Raw genomic sequence first — 11,507 nt, 5'->3', positions numbered from 1 at the left:
ATTATTATTTGGGTTAACAATCAGCACTGACAACAGCAGCTTCCAGCACTGCTCCCCCCGCAGGGGAGGTCCGAGGTGCCGGGGGGTGACCGTGGCTGTGAGAAGCTGTGCCCCCCCCCCCCCTCCCCCGGGCCGTGCAGGGGCTGGAGCGGCCACTGTAACGATGCCCTTAATAAACCTGCTGGTCGATGCCAGTGAATCTTTGTGGGTTTATTTATATTAACTAAATCGGCCGCATGAATCGCGGCTCCGTGACTGTAGCGGGGAGGGGGTCGGGGCTGGAGGGGAGGGGAGGGCGCGGAGGAGCTGACGGGCAGCAGGGGCTGCGGGCTCCGTACAGGCGGCAGCTCTCGGGCATCACGCGAAGCCGGGAGAGGGCCCCTGGCTCGGTGGTCTCTCTCTCCCCTTCTTCTTCCTCTTCCCCCCTCCCCTCTCTGTGCTCGCCGCCTCGCAGGGCAATGCCACGGGCAAGCACCCCTGGTCAGGCAGCGCCGTATCCGTACCTCGACGCCCCCCGGGGATTACGGCGTCGGGGGGAACGGGACTGGGTTCGGGGCCCGCAGCCCCGCTCTGCCCCCACAGCGCTGCCGCTCGCACCGTCCCGTCCCGTCCCGTCCTGTCGTCGTCTCCCCACTCCCTCCCGGCCCGGGAAGCTGCTCCCTGACGTCAGCTGTTTGCTCCGTCTTTTGTTCGGTTAAAAATAGCTTGACGCGGCAGCTTACCTGCGTCGGGAGCTGCTCGGGGCTGCGTAAGGGAAGGGGGTTCTGGCGGCATCAATCATTTCCTTCTCCCTCGGATCTGGGATGGCCACACCTAAATTAATTATAGCGGCAGCCCGGAAAGCGGCTCACGGTCTCCTCAAACAGCGTTTTGCTGCCCGGAGCTCATGGGAAAGAAAAGTTTCTGTGTAATCTGGGTAGAACAGAGAGCTGTTATCAGACCTCGGTGCTCCTCACCACAATCCACTGAAGCATCTATGTCGCCATATACTAATATTCCTCCCTCAGGCTTTATTTTTTATTTTTCCCTTTGCATCTCACTCGTGGCCGTGTTGCACTGCCACTGCACGTTAATCCAGTGAAATAATTGCATTACAGCAGATTACTCGCAGCAGATATTTATTCCTCTTCTGCTGACTCTGCGCAGTTATTAACAAGTACGGGGTGCCAGGACAATGGGGAACTTTCCTAATTGAAGAGGAGCAATTGACCTCTACCCATTCCCCGCAGTCTGAGGGCTACCCGGTTTGCTCGCTCCCCGCTCGTGTACGTGCACACGGACGCACCCGCACTCACGTACGCACCGTTCAGCAGCGATCCCTTTATTTCTTAGAGAGATTAAAGAGAAACTTGAAACTGAGGACAAATTAATTGACGGGAAAATTGATCATTTGTTCCACTTTACTTTCTCCCCGTGCTGCAACGCAGCGCCGAGCCTTTGGCTGGGTGGCAGCCCGGCGTCCCGGGACCCCATCCCGCCTTGCGGTTTATGGGGCTGAAGTTTCCCAACTACCCGAGACAGCGTGTTGTTGGGCCGGGCGCGTTGGACCCCGCACCGTGCGGACCGGCTGTACGACGCGCACGGTTTTTCTCAGGCCATCTCAGCGCAGCCTCTCCCCTGCCACAAACCCCTCCGCCGCGGACAGCAGCGTAATCCCCTCGGTGCTCTTTCGTTCCCGGTGCGCGCCCCGTAATTCTTTACAACGAAATTGCTTCCCCTCCGGTTCCTAGATTTTAATTTACTGAAGGACTGATTAGCTGTGGCTTTAAAAGGGCCAGGTCTGCGCCGGCTCGAGGCGTCACCTCTCACCTCCCGCAGCCTCGGGCCGGAGTCACTGCGGGGCCACGGCGGAGGCTGAGCGGGCAGCGCCGCTCCGGCTGCGGCTCCCGCCGCGCTACCTGCGCACCGCGCAGTGCCCGCGCAGTGCTCTGCGGAGGGGAGCGGCAGCCCCGAGCGGGGATGCTGGAATGAGGCGCCGCGGAAGATGAGGTTCTGTCGGGAGAAAATAATGGTGGGGTTGATTTTAGCTCTCGTCGCCCTGTCCTGATGCCGCCCCTTCTTTTTATTGCCAGGGAGGAGAGAAGGAGGAGGGCCGGCCGGGGTGCACAGCTCTGCTTAAAGGCTTCGTGTAAACTTTGGCATTTCGAGGAATACCTTCAAAAAACCCGAGTCTGATTGGATTCAGGCGTGTGCCCGGCTCACATCGATTTGCGGAGTCATTGAAGGTGTAAAGCACCGTCGATAGCTTTTCAGGTCCAGTGCCCCTAAAGCAGCAGATTCTGCCTTCTCTGCCGCCAAATCCTGGAATTAGTTTAACAGAAATACATATAGTATTTTTTCTGCTGTAAAAAATCATTTCAAAGAGGGGCGATGCTGTAAGATGAAACACTACAATAAAATCCACAGATCTCTTCTGAAAAGATTTCACCTTGAGCCAACGTTTAGAGTATGTCAGAGCCTTATTAAAATTACGCCATGGACTTTATTCTGATTATTGTGGCAACAATACAGAGTGCACATAGAAATCTCAAGGAAAAAAAAATTAGAAGAAGGCTAGAAATGGATTTCTTTTCGGATATGGACAGTGAAAGGTGTGAGCACTCTTTTAATAGTTTCGATCTCTGTCAAATGATCGATGTAGATAAAGGCAAACACTGAATATTTAGGAAAATGCAATTAATGTTATGGAGTTACCTTTCACTGAATGTACCGCTGGTGCGGAGCCATCGGTGTGTTTATTTTCCTAATGTCTCCCCAAATTCCAGCAATCCGCAGAGCAGTCACAGCCTTTTCCATGTGTTTATCATCGAGATTGCAACAGGATTCGCCTCAATTGTTCTGCCTCTCAGTGTTTGCCTTTCTTCCCTTTTCTGCATTTCCTAGTTACATTTGCTTTGGTTGCAAAAATAAACAGCGGAGTTTTTAACAGCAATTGGAGATGATAATGGTTACTGATCCCATTCTTTCCATCATAATCTTCAAGTGGTTTAAGATTAATGATAGGAGGTGTTTTAGCGAGGAGTGTGGGTTCTCTTCTCCAAAGACCATCGCTATGATAATTTACTTAAGATGTTGACAAGACTGTCAGTGAGGCTAATTTTTTATTAAGCTGCTCTGTAGCAACTGCAGATAGCGTTCGCTGCTGTTATTTAAGCTCACGGTATTTTCGAACGCCTTCCTATAAATATTGTTATTTGCTCTCTGCCTGACGGATTTGCAATTGAGATGATTCCCCTTTGCCTTTGTTTCAAGAAAGGTATCTCCCGGTGTTCTGAGAAATATTCTCTGCCACCCTCCCCCATTCCCTACACCTTTTAAAAAGAAAATATATTCGAGAACCTCCTGCCTCGATGCAGCGAGCCCCAGCTTCCATAGGCGTCGCCTTGACAGAAGCCGGCACAGACCTGAACCAGGTTTGATGGTGATGCTTTGATTTTATTTCTATATTTTAACTGGTAAAACAATCCTGCCAGATAGAAATGTTTACCTGTAGCACGTCACAGCACAAAGAGGCTCTGCTGCCTCTTTAATCGAGCCCGATCTTATGGTGGTGGGTTTTGGGGGGGGTTTGTTTGTTTGTTTGTTTGTTTGTTTCTCGGCTCTCGACCCATCCCCTCCAACCGATAGGTGAAGTCCGCCTGGTCCGGTCCGGGGGCATCGGGCCTGGCTTCCCCGAGCTGCCACGGGATAATGAAATCTCGCAGCGGATCGGATCAGCTGCTTTCACCCCTTCTGTTGTGTTTTCAATAAACAGAAAATCCTAGGCTTTCCCCATAAATTGCCGGCACCGTGTCCGGCTCTTTTTAGAGCCATTGATAAGGACTGTTTTTGTTCTCCATGCGGGATAGGACGTCCTGGGGAAGTTTGTGATTGCTGAGCCCCGCAGAATGAGTGGAAGGACTCGTGGGAGCTATTTTGTCCCCGTTCTCGGAGGGTTTGGGCTGTCTAAAATAGAAATAGTGGCGATAATGGGAAAAAAAAAAAAAAAAAAAAAAAAGTAGAAAGGAAATACACTAATTAAATAATAAAATAATTAAAATAGGAATAGGAGGGGAAAAAAAAGAGAGAAGGGAAAAAAAACAAAAACAACAAAAAAGAAAAGGACTTGTGGGTTAGCAGTCCGCGCACAACCCTCCCGTCCCGCAGCAGCAGAACGCGGCTTCGCTTCTCACGGCGGCGCAGCGGCTTAGAGGCCAGCAGGGGGCGCTCCAACGTTGCGCCTGGCAGCCCGCGCCTTGCCCGCCGCCTCCGCGCTCCCGCACGTGCGCAAGCACCGCGCAAGCACCGCACACGTCCTCAAGCATCCCGGCTCCGAGTCGCAGCCCCGGGTCGGCTCCCCCTCCGGGTTCCCGGTGCTAGCAGCCCGCCCCGAGGGCCTCTCCCCGGTGAGGTGCTTGCCCCGCGGGTGCCTTTTGCGCGCAGTTGGCTGCGCGGATAGACCTTCGCTTCCCTCTCTGTGTACTGTACATTATGCAACTTATTAAATACAACGATGAATTGTCAACATTTTTTTCGCCTGTTAGTTCCGCTGATCCGGGCAGGATTTATTTTCGGATCTCAGGTCCCGGAGCTATAATGCGCGATTTCTTTGCCTTAAATAAAATTGGTCAAATGTTGACAACCTTTAAGCCAATCTAACACTCAAGATTACTGATGGGAAACTAATGAGAAAATATCAGATCGTCCGGCCCGGGGGCTCCTAATTAAATCTTAGCTGATTGAAAAATAAAAGCGGGTTCTGGGGCGGGGGGAGGGAAGAAGCTCCGGGCTGAACTTTAGCTCTTATTTTGCGCTGTATTTCCCCAGCCCTCCCCGCCCTCCCTCTCGGCCCCCTCCCTCTGCAAAAAGCCAAACGTTATTTCTCCTCTTATTTCGAGAGATCCGAACGCGACTATCAGTCCTGGCCCGGTAAATATTAAGGCCTTTAAGCAACGTGATTTAACTAATTAGAAAATTTACATCATTAAGTCTCAGGGAGAGAAAAAAAGGAGAAACAAATCTGTCAGTCATTTTAAAAGAGACAGGCCCTATTGAAGTGTGAAGAAATCGGCTCTAATTCAAAAAGGCAATCGGGCAGAAAAAGCCCTCAACATTACCCTGCTAGTTATTAATCAGAGGGGTTCCCCCCCGCTCCTTCCCGCAATGGCAAGAGCTGGAGCACATCGTTAGTTTCTCCCAAAGCTGCCGCGCGGTTCCCATTCAGTTTTTTTGCCGCTCGTCCATGTCCCGTGTTAATAACGGGGATTTGTCCACTCGGGGTTCGTAGATTCTGAAACGTTTCCACCCTAGCGAAGAGGATCCGTAGGAAAATGAAGCCCCTGGCTGCTCGCCCCTGCCCCAGCCCTCTCTCGGAGGGGCCCCGACGGCCGAGGGCTTTGTTTGCTGCCCGCGCTCCTGGTGGGGACCGTCGACCGCCGCCCCAGTGCCCGCCGCGGGCTCAGGCGGAGCCGAGTGCAGGTTCGGGGTGCGGGGCGCGGGGCTGTTCCCCGCCGAGGGGGGCTTCTCGGGGGACCCGAACGAAGGGGCTCCAGAGTACCGAGCTCTGCTCCCCTCTCTCCCTTTCAAACACCCTCTGTAATCTCCCTTCCGAGTGTTGGCCGCGGACTACGGCATAAATAATAAATACGCCCCACTCCGTGCCTTCTCCCTTCCTAATCTCGAGGAAACTGATGGTCTCTTTAATCAAATGAGTTTGCACCGCTTGTTCGTGGGGCTGATTTCGGGGATTTTAACCACGCTTCGGGTGAGGGCCTGTTTCGGATCTCATGATTCTGGGAGATCCTCCTCCAAGAACCGAGCCCCTGCAAATGGATCCGAACTGAGCTCCGGTGAGTGTCACCGGACCGTAGTGTGTATGGACAACAAGTTTTGGCAAAAATAAAAAATAAAAATAAAAAGAGAAAAAACCCTCTGATCCCCTCTCCCGTTGATTTCCACACGCTAAATTGCAGTGAAGGAGCTGTGAAGATCTCCCAGAGCCAGACACGATCCCCAGCAGCGCTCCGCACCTCCCTGGCACACGGTTCTGTACCCCAGTCCTTTCGGCTCCGCGGACACCCCCAAAACATGCCCTATCCCCACAACAGAAGCGTTTCTCTGCCCCCCGTATGGCCACTGCACCGCCGCCCTGCGGAGCCCCGCGGAGGCAGAGTCCTCTCCCAAAAGCGGGATTTCGCTCAATGGGAGGACAGGAGAGAAGCTCCGGTTTTCCCTGCCCCTCTGCATATCGAGTTTGTTACTCAAAAACGAGTTTTCCGAAGAAGGCCCTTCACGGAAAAAAACAAAACCAGCAACAATCCCCAACCAACGCGAACACAACCTGTCCACTGCCCGGGCTTGGGGCTGGGAGGCAGCATCATAAAATTTACGGCATCCTTAACAACTGCCAAGGAACAGCATTAACATTCCCTTTAATTGAGAAAACATTGATTTTTAACTCTGGAAAGAACGCAACAGTAATTTAATTGCAAACTTTCACCGATATAGCAGCATCTCAGGGAGGCAACATTCCATCTTTAATAGACCTACTTTATGAAGTGATAAAACCAAAGAAAACCTGCCAAATGGGCGGCTGTGACCGTGAGACAAAAGTTATCTGCATTCCCTCTCCGTCTGTGTAGCCCAGAACACCGCACTGCCCTGCGCAGGGGGACAGCAGAGGTTGGGTCCGGAAGAGGAGCAGCAGATCGTGCTCTAAATAACAGTTTGTCTTTACTGGGTGAAGAACGACGGATAGGGATTGAGGAAATACTTATCAGAAAATGGGGGCCTCTTTTAGAAAGTAAACCAACGAGTAAATGCTCCTTCCCTTCCCTTGTCCGAGAAAGAAAGAAAGAAAGAAAGAAAGAAAGAAAGAAAGAAAGAAAGAAAGAAAGAAAGAAAGAAAGAAAGAAAGAAAGAAAGAAAGAAAGAAAGAAAGAAAGAAAGAAAGAAAGAAAGAAAGAAAGAAAGAAAGAAAGAAAGAAAGAAAGAAAGAAAGAGAGAAAGAGAGAAAGAGGAGAAAGAGAGAAAGAGAGAAAGAGAGAAAGAAAGAGAAGAAAGAAAGATGAGAAAGAAAGAGAGAAAGAAAGAGAGAAAAATCGTTGCTAAAGGGAAAGGAAAGGGAAATCCCACCCTCGCCTTCTATCTTATTTCTGTATCGGTTTTTGGTATTATAGGAGAGTAAAGAAGTTTTTGTTTGGTGGTTTTTCATTGATCAGTCACTCTGAGCTAATGTAATTATCCTCATCAATAGCAGGCTGCAGAGAGAATCATTATGTGGGTGACATTGATAAATGATCGCCCAAGAGCTGCCTTTTCTCTTGGGCACCCCCACATGTGACCCTCCCACATACACAAGGTAGCCATAGAAACACCTTGAGGTCCTCAAACACTGCTGCAAATGGGAGAATACAGAAAAAGCGAGAGGCGTCCAACACCGCACCCTCCTGTCCCCTCCACCGCCTTCCCACAGCGCGCAGCAGCTCCGCTCCGCTCCGCGCTCTGCCCGCGGCGCAGCCCGGTCCCGCTCACTCTCACGGCACTGCACTGCACTGGGTATTTGCCGGGGGAAAGGCATGAGGCTCGCTGCTTCTTCTTTTTTCCTCTTTTCCTATCGAGTTAAATCACGAAGTCTCGGGCATCGCTTATTCCCTACGCGCAACGCTTTGAAAATCGCTCGCAGAGATGCGCAGTCACAGCAGCCACCGCCTCCCCAGCGCTGCAGCCGCCGGAAAATGGTTAAAGCCTTTTTTTTTTTTTTTTTTTTTTTTTTAGTCGTCGGGCCATACAGGAAGGTTCTGCATTTCTAAGGCTAAGATTAATGCTTCTTTCCGGCCGCAGACTCCCTTTATATATAAGCAAATTCTGAAATATTGAAAGCAGTAATTGATTCATAATGATCCATAAATCGATGCGAGGAAGGGGCCGAGTGTGTTTATTTATTTTATTCCTAAAGCTGCACGTAGAAGGGCTCTGACACCGAGAGGGACGGAGGGGCGGAGCTGTTGGGCTGCGAGGGGTCATCCATCATCGCTGTCGAGGGGACTCTGCCCAGAGCAGCAGCCTCCGTCTGTCTCTCTTTCTCGCCACCAGAACTATTAATATTAAAATCTGCCTTCCAGCCTCTCCCCCACAACCTTTAACTCCGCTCGGTCCTACACAGCTCAAAGAAGCCGGTCATCCTCAGCAGGCCGCCCCTCGCTCAGGGACAGTGGGTTTCATTAAAAATAGATAGATAGATAGATAGATAGATAGATAGATAGATAGATAGATAGATTCTGTCAGGTTTGGGTACCACCCGCGAAGCTGCCCCTGGGGAGACGCGTGGAGCCCTACAGGGCGGAAGAGTCCCTGCCCCTGCCCCGTCCCTGCCCAGGAAAGCGGCGGCGTTTGCCGCGGGCGGCCCTGGCAGAGCCGCGGAGCAGCTCCCGGCTGCGCGGTCCCGTGCGCATTGCTGCGCGCTCTCGCGACGCCCCGTCCCCAGCCCCTCCCGGCCCCGGCCCTGGCAAACCTGGTGTGGCGTGGGGCAAGTTTGTCGCTCGCTCTGCCGCTAGGAGGGAGAGGGGGAGCGCTTGGCTCCCCCGGCATCTCCTCTTCGGCCCCTCAGCCCCCGCTGCCGCTGCGGACGGGGCCGAGGCGCCCCGTCCGAGGTGCGCCCGCTTCCTTTCTCTCTTCGCCTTAACCGTGGCTAAATCTGGAAGAAAAATCTCTCATTTGCGTTGACTCCGACTCCCAGCCCAGACCCACTGAGAGAAACGGAGATTTCAGATTATAAACATGTGTGTGTGTAAACAAAAGGTGTTTCTTCTGTTACCCTTCGTTTCCCACAGCATAAGCAATTTTTATTCAGACTAGCGTATTTTCTTTAACACTATACCGCTGTCAAAACATTATTCCCGTTTTGGTTGCTTTTGACAGCTGAGCAGTTCTTAAAAATACCAAAATCGGAACCCTCCATGCTAAACAGTAAATCTCAGATGGAGAAATCTCTGCATGTTATTGTACCTCGGATTTCAGCAATGCATTTCTCAGAGGGCACAACCCAAAGGGGAAAAGAGAAAGAAAATAAAAGACAACACAGCAATACATTCATGGTTCATTACAAAACCAACAATCTCCCATGGATAAATCGCTCCCTGTCCTTCCACCTGCGCAAGGACATTCTCTATCATTTCTCCTAAAACTGTAAGGAAATGCTCTGCAGAAAAACCAAGTGCTGATTAAAAAGAAAGCCTCCTGTTTAAAGTGCTACCACCACAAACCTTGCCTTCTTATTCTCCGCATCCTCAATGGTCAGAATTTGAAAATAGGAACCCGGGGTGCGCTCTTCTTTCAGCCCGATGTGATTTTAACCAGGACAGAGAACACCAAAGCCAAGTGTGGAATTATCATCCTTTACATTTCATACGAGTGCCTTAAAAAGACGCCCACAACGCAGAACCCGACTGCTAAATAAATCCTCATATCCATTCCACTGGCATCCTCCCTTCTGTTGCCAGCAGCGTGGGTCAGCTTACTCAGCTCAGAAATTAAACATTAACTCTGAGGCTGAAGCTCTTTCAGCATTCCAGAGGCAAAAGTTTTCAGTCACAGTTTTAAGAACACTCCAGCCATTTGGAACGAGGAGGAGGAAGGAGGAGAAGGGTTAGAGATCTACACATGATTCCATTGGTCACATTTGTTTCCTAGAAAGTTAGGAGAACTTCCATCTCTTCCCCACTCTCCTTCTCCTCGAAAGAAAGCAGAACTCTTCCCTGATCTTTGGGCCCCAGTGCCATAAAGCATGACATCAGAGGTATGTTTCTAACAATGATTTCATCCCATTTCAAACTCTCCTTCAGTTGCTTCAAAATGCCACAAGCTTTTGTTTAAGTGAAACTACCCCTCACCCATGGATCTGCACTAGCTATTTATATTTAAAATACTAAATCAGCATTTTCCTTCATTAGTAAGTGGTCTCTTTTTTTTTTTTTCTTTCTTTCTTCTGAAAGGCAATGAAGAAAACCAAAAAAGCCATCCCCAAAGCTAGCTATGCAATCCTCACACAGGTATAACTGTCATTAAATCAAAGCTGCTTTTCTCAACCCCAAACTTGTGAACATATGCCTGGGTTACAGCCATTCCTCATTGCTGAGCTTAACAGCAGTGATGGTGCATGCACATACACATACATATACACGGACACATACACTTAACACGCATGGGCTTACTGGTCTTGTACAGGGCCTTCACAACTCAAACAGAGCTTCTATGTTATTAGCAGACAGTACAGATATTAGACACAGCTCTCTGGAATACAAGCTGGTGAGAGATTAGTTTTGTTTAATCTGGTACGAATATAATATTGATAATCAGCAGAAAAATATTATCACAGATGTTCTTTCACCCAATTATTCTCTTAGTGCTGATGACAGGTTTGTTTCTGATTTTTCAACCTTTCTTCTTAATATTTGTGAAGACATATATTTGAGGTCTCTCCCATAGTAACTCTAGTCTCTTCTAAGCATGATTAAAAACACAAAAGCCTAACAAAAAATCAAAAATGAAATATTTATTACCGCATTTTGTGACTTAACACCTTTTTTTTTTTTTTTAAAACATAACGTCACAGTCCTCATACAAGTATTTTAATGTAAATTTTGACAAAGCTTAAAGGTAACAGCATTTTCTTCTAGTGAGGAACACGTGCTGAGAAAGGAAGAATTCATGGACATACAATACCAATTCCACAGCAGATCTGATACTAGCAAAAACATTCTTTTTTTTTTTTTTTTTCAATTGAGGTAAACACATAGAATATCTAACATGAAACAATTAATAGACCGAACTCTGTACGAAGTTTGTTACAGTATTCTCTTGCTTTTTTTTTTCTTTTTTTTTTCTTTTTTTTTTTTTTTTTCCCAAGCTTTGAGTTCATGATAAAGTTCTAGGTTTGGTGCAAACACCGTTAGTAACTTCTTTCATTGAGGAAAGCTGCCCAACTTTTAGTTTTGTTTTGTCCAAAGCCAAGGCTCAGAACTACTGGAAGAAGCTCCTGCTCTGTCTTTTCTGTCTTTTAAATCTTCACCTGCAAGCTCTTTGAAGAAGAGTCCAAAAAAAAAAAAAAAAAAAAAAAAATAGACTGGGGAGGAATGGGGAGAGATTTAATGAAGCACAAACTATAAGGATCTGTTTGAAACTAAAGGACACATTTTATGAAGGAACAAAACGAGGGAATGGCAAGGCCTTCTTGGAATAGTCTTCTGAGTGATGAGAGACCCAGCAAGACTTTTCATCTTCATCTCCAGGGTAGTTCTTTTCTCACTGGCCAAAACAGGTCTTTCATGGATAGTGACTTCACTGCTGAACCAAAACAGTCATTCTTTTGGGAACAACACACATAGTGTGGAAAACAAGGATTTTTTTTTCTTCTAAAACTATTTGAGGCAACGTAACGGAGTGATCAACAGAAATGTACAAGTTAACTTAGTTCCTATGTTTATACTACAGTAGTTATAACTCTTGGAGTCTTTTTTTTTTTTTTTTTT

General features: G+C 48.7%; 1 protein-coding gene across 4 annotated transcripts in view; it reads right to left on the bottom strand.

Moving 5' to 3' along the window:
* Nucleotides 1-11,072: 11,072 nt before the first annotated feature.
* The window catches only part of MEIS2 (Meis homeobox 2), a 167,563-nt gene continuing 167,128 nt past the window's right edge, over nt 11,073-11,507 (bottom strand). For all 4 annotated transcript variants that reach the window (XM_048949469.1, XM_048949471.1, XM_048949470.1 and 1 more), the window contains one exon: nt 11,073-11,507. This exon is cut by the window's right edge and continues 528 nt beyond it. The gene's annotated coding sequence lies outside the window, so the exon portion shown is untranslated.

Source organism: Lagopus muta, chromosome 6 (genome assembly GCF_023343835.1).
Source record: "Lagopus muta isolate bLagMut1 chromosome 6, bLagMut1 primary, whole genome shotgun sequence".
NCBI classification, from domain to species: domain Eukaryota; kingdom Metazoa; phylum Chordata; class Aves; order Galliformes; family Phasianidae; genus Lagopus; species Lagopus muta.
Note: the sequence above shows the minus strand (reverse complement) of the source record. Positions and strands in the feature narration are given on the sequence as shown.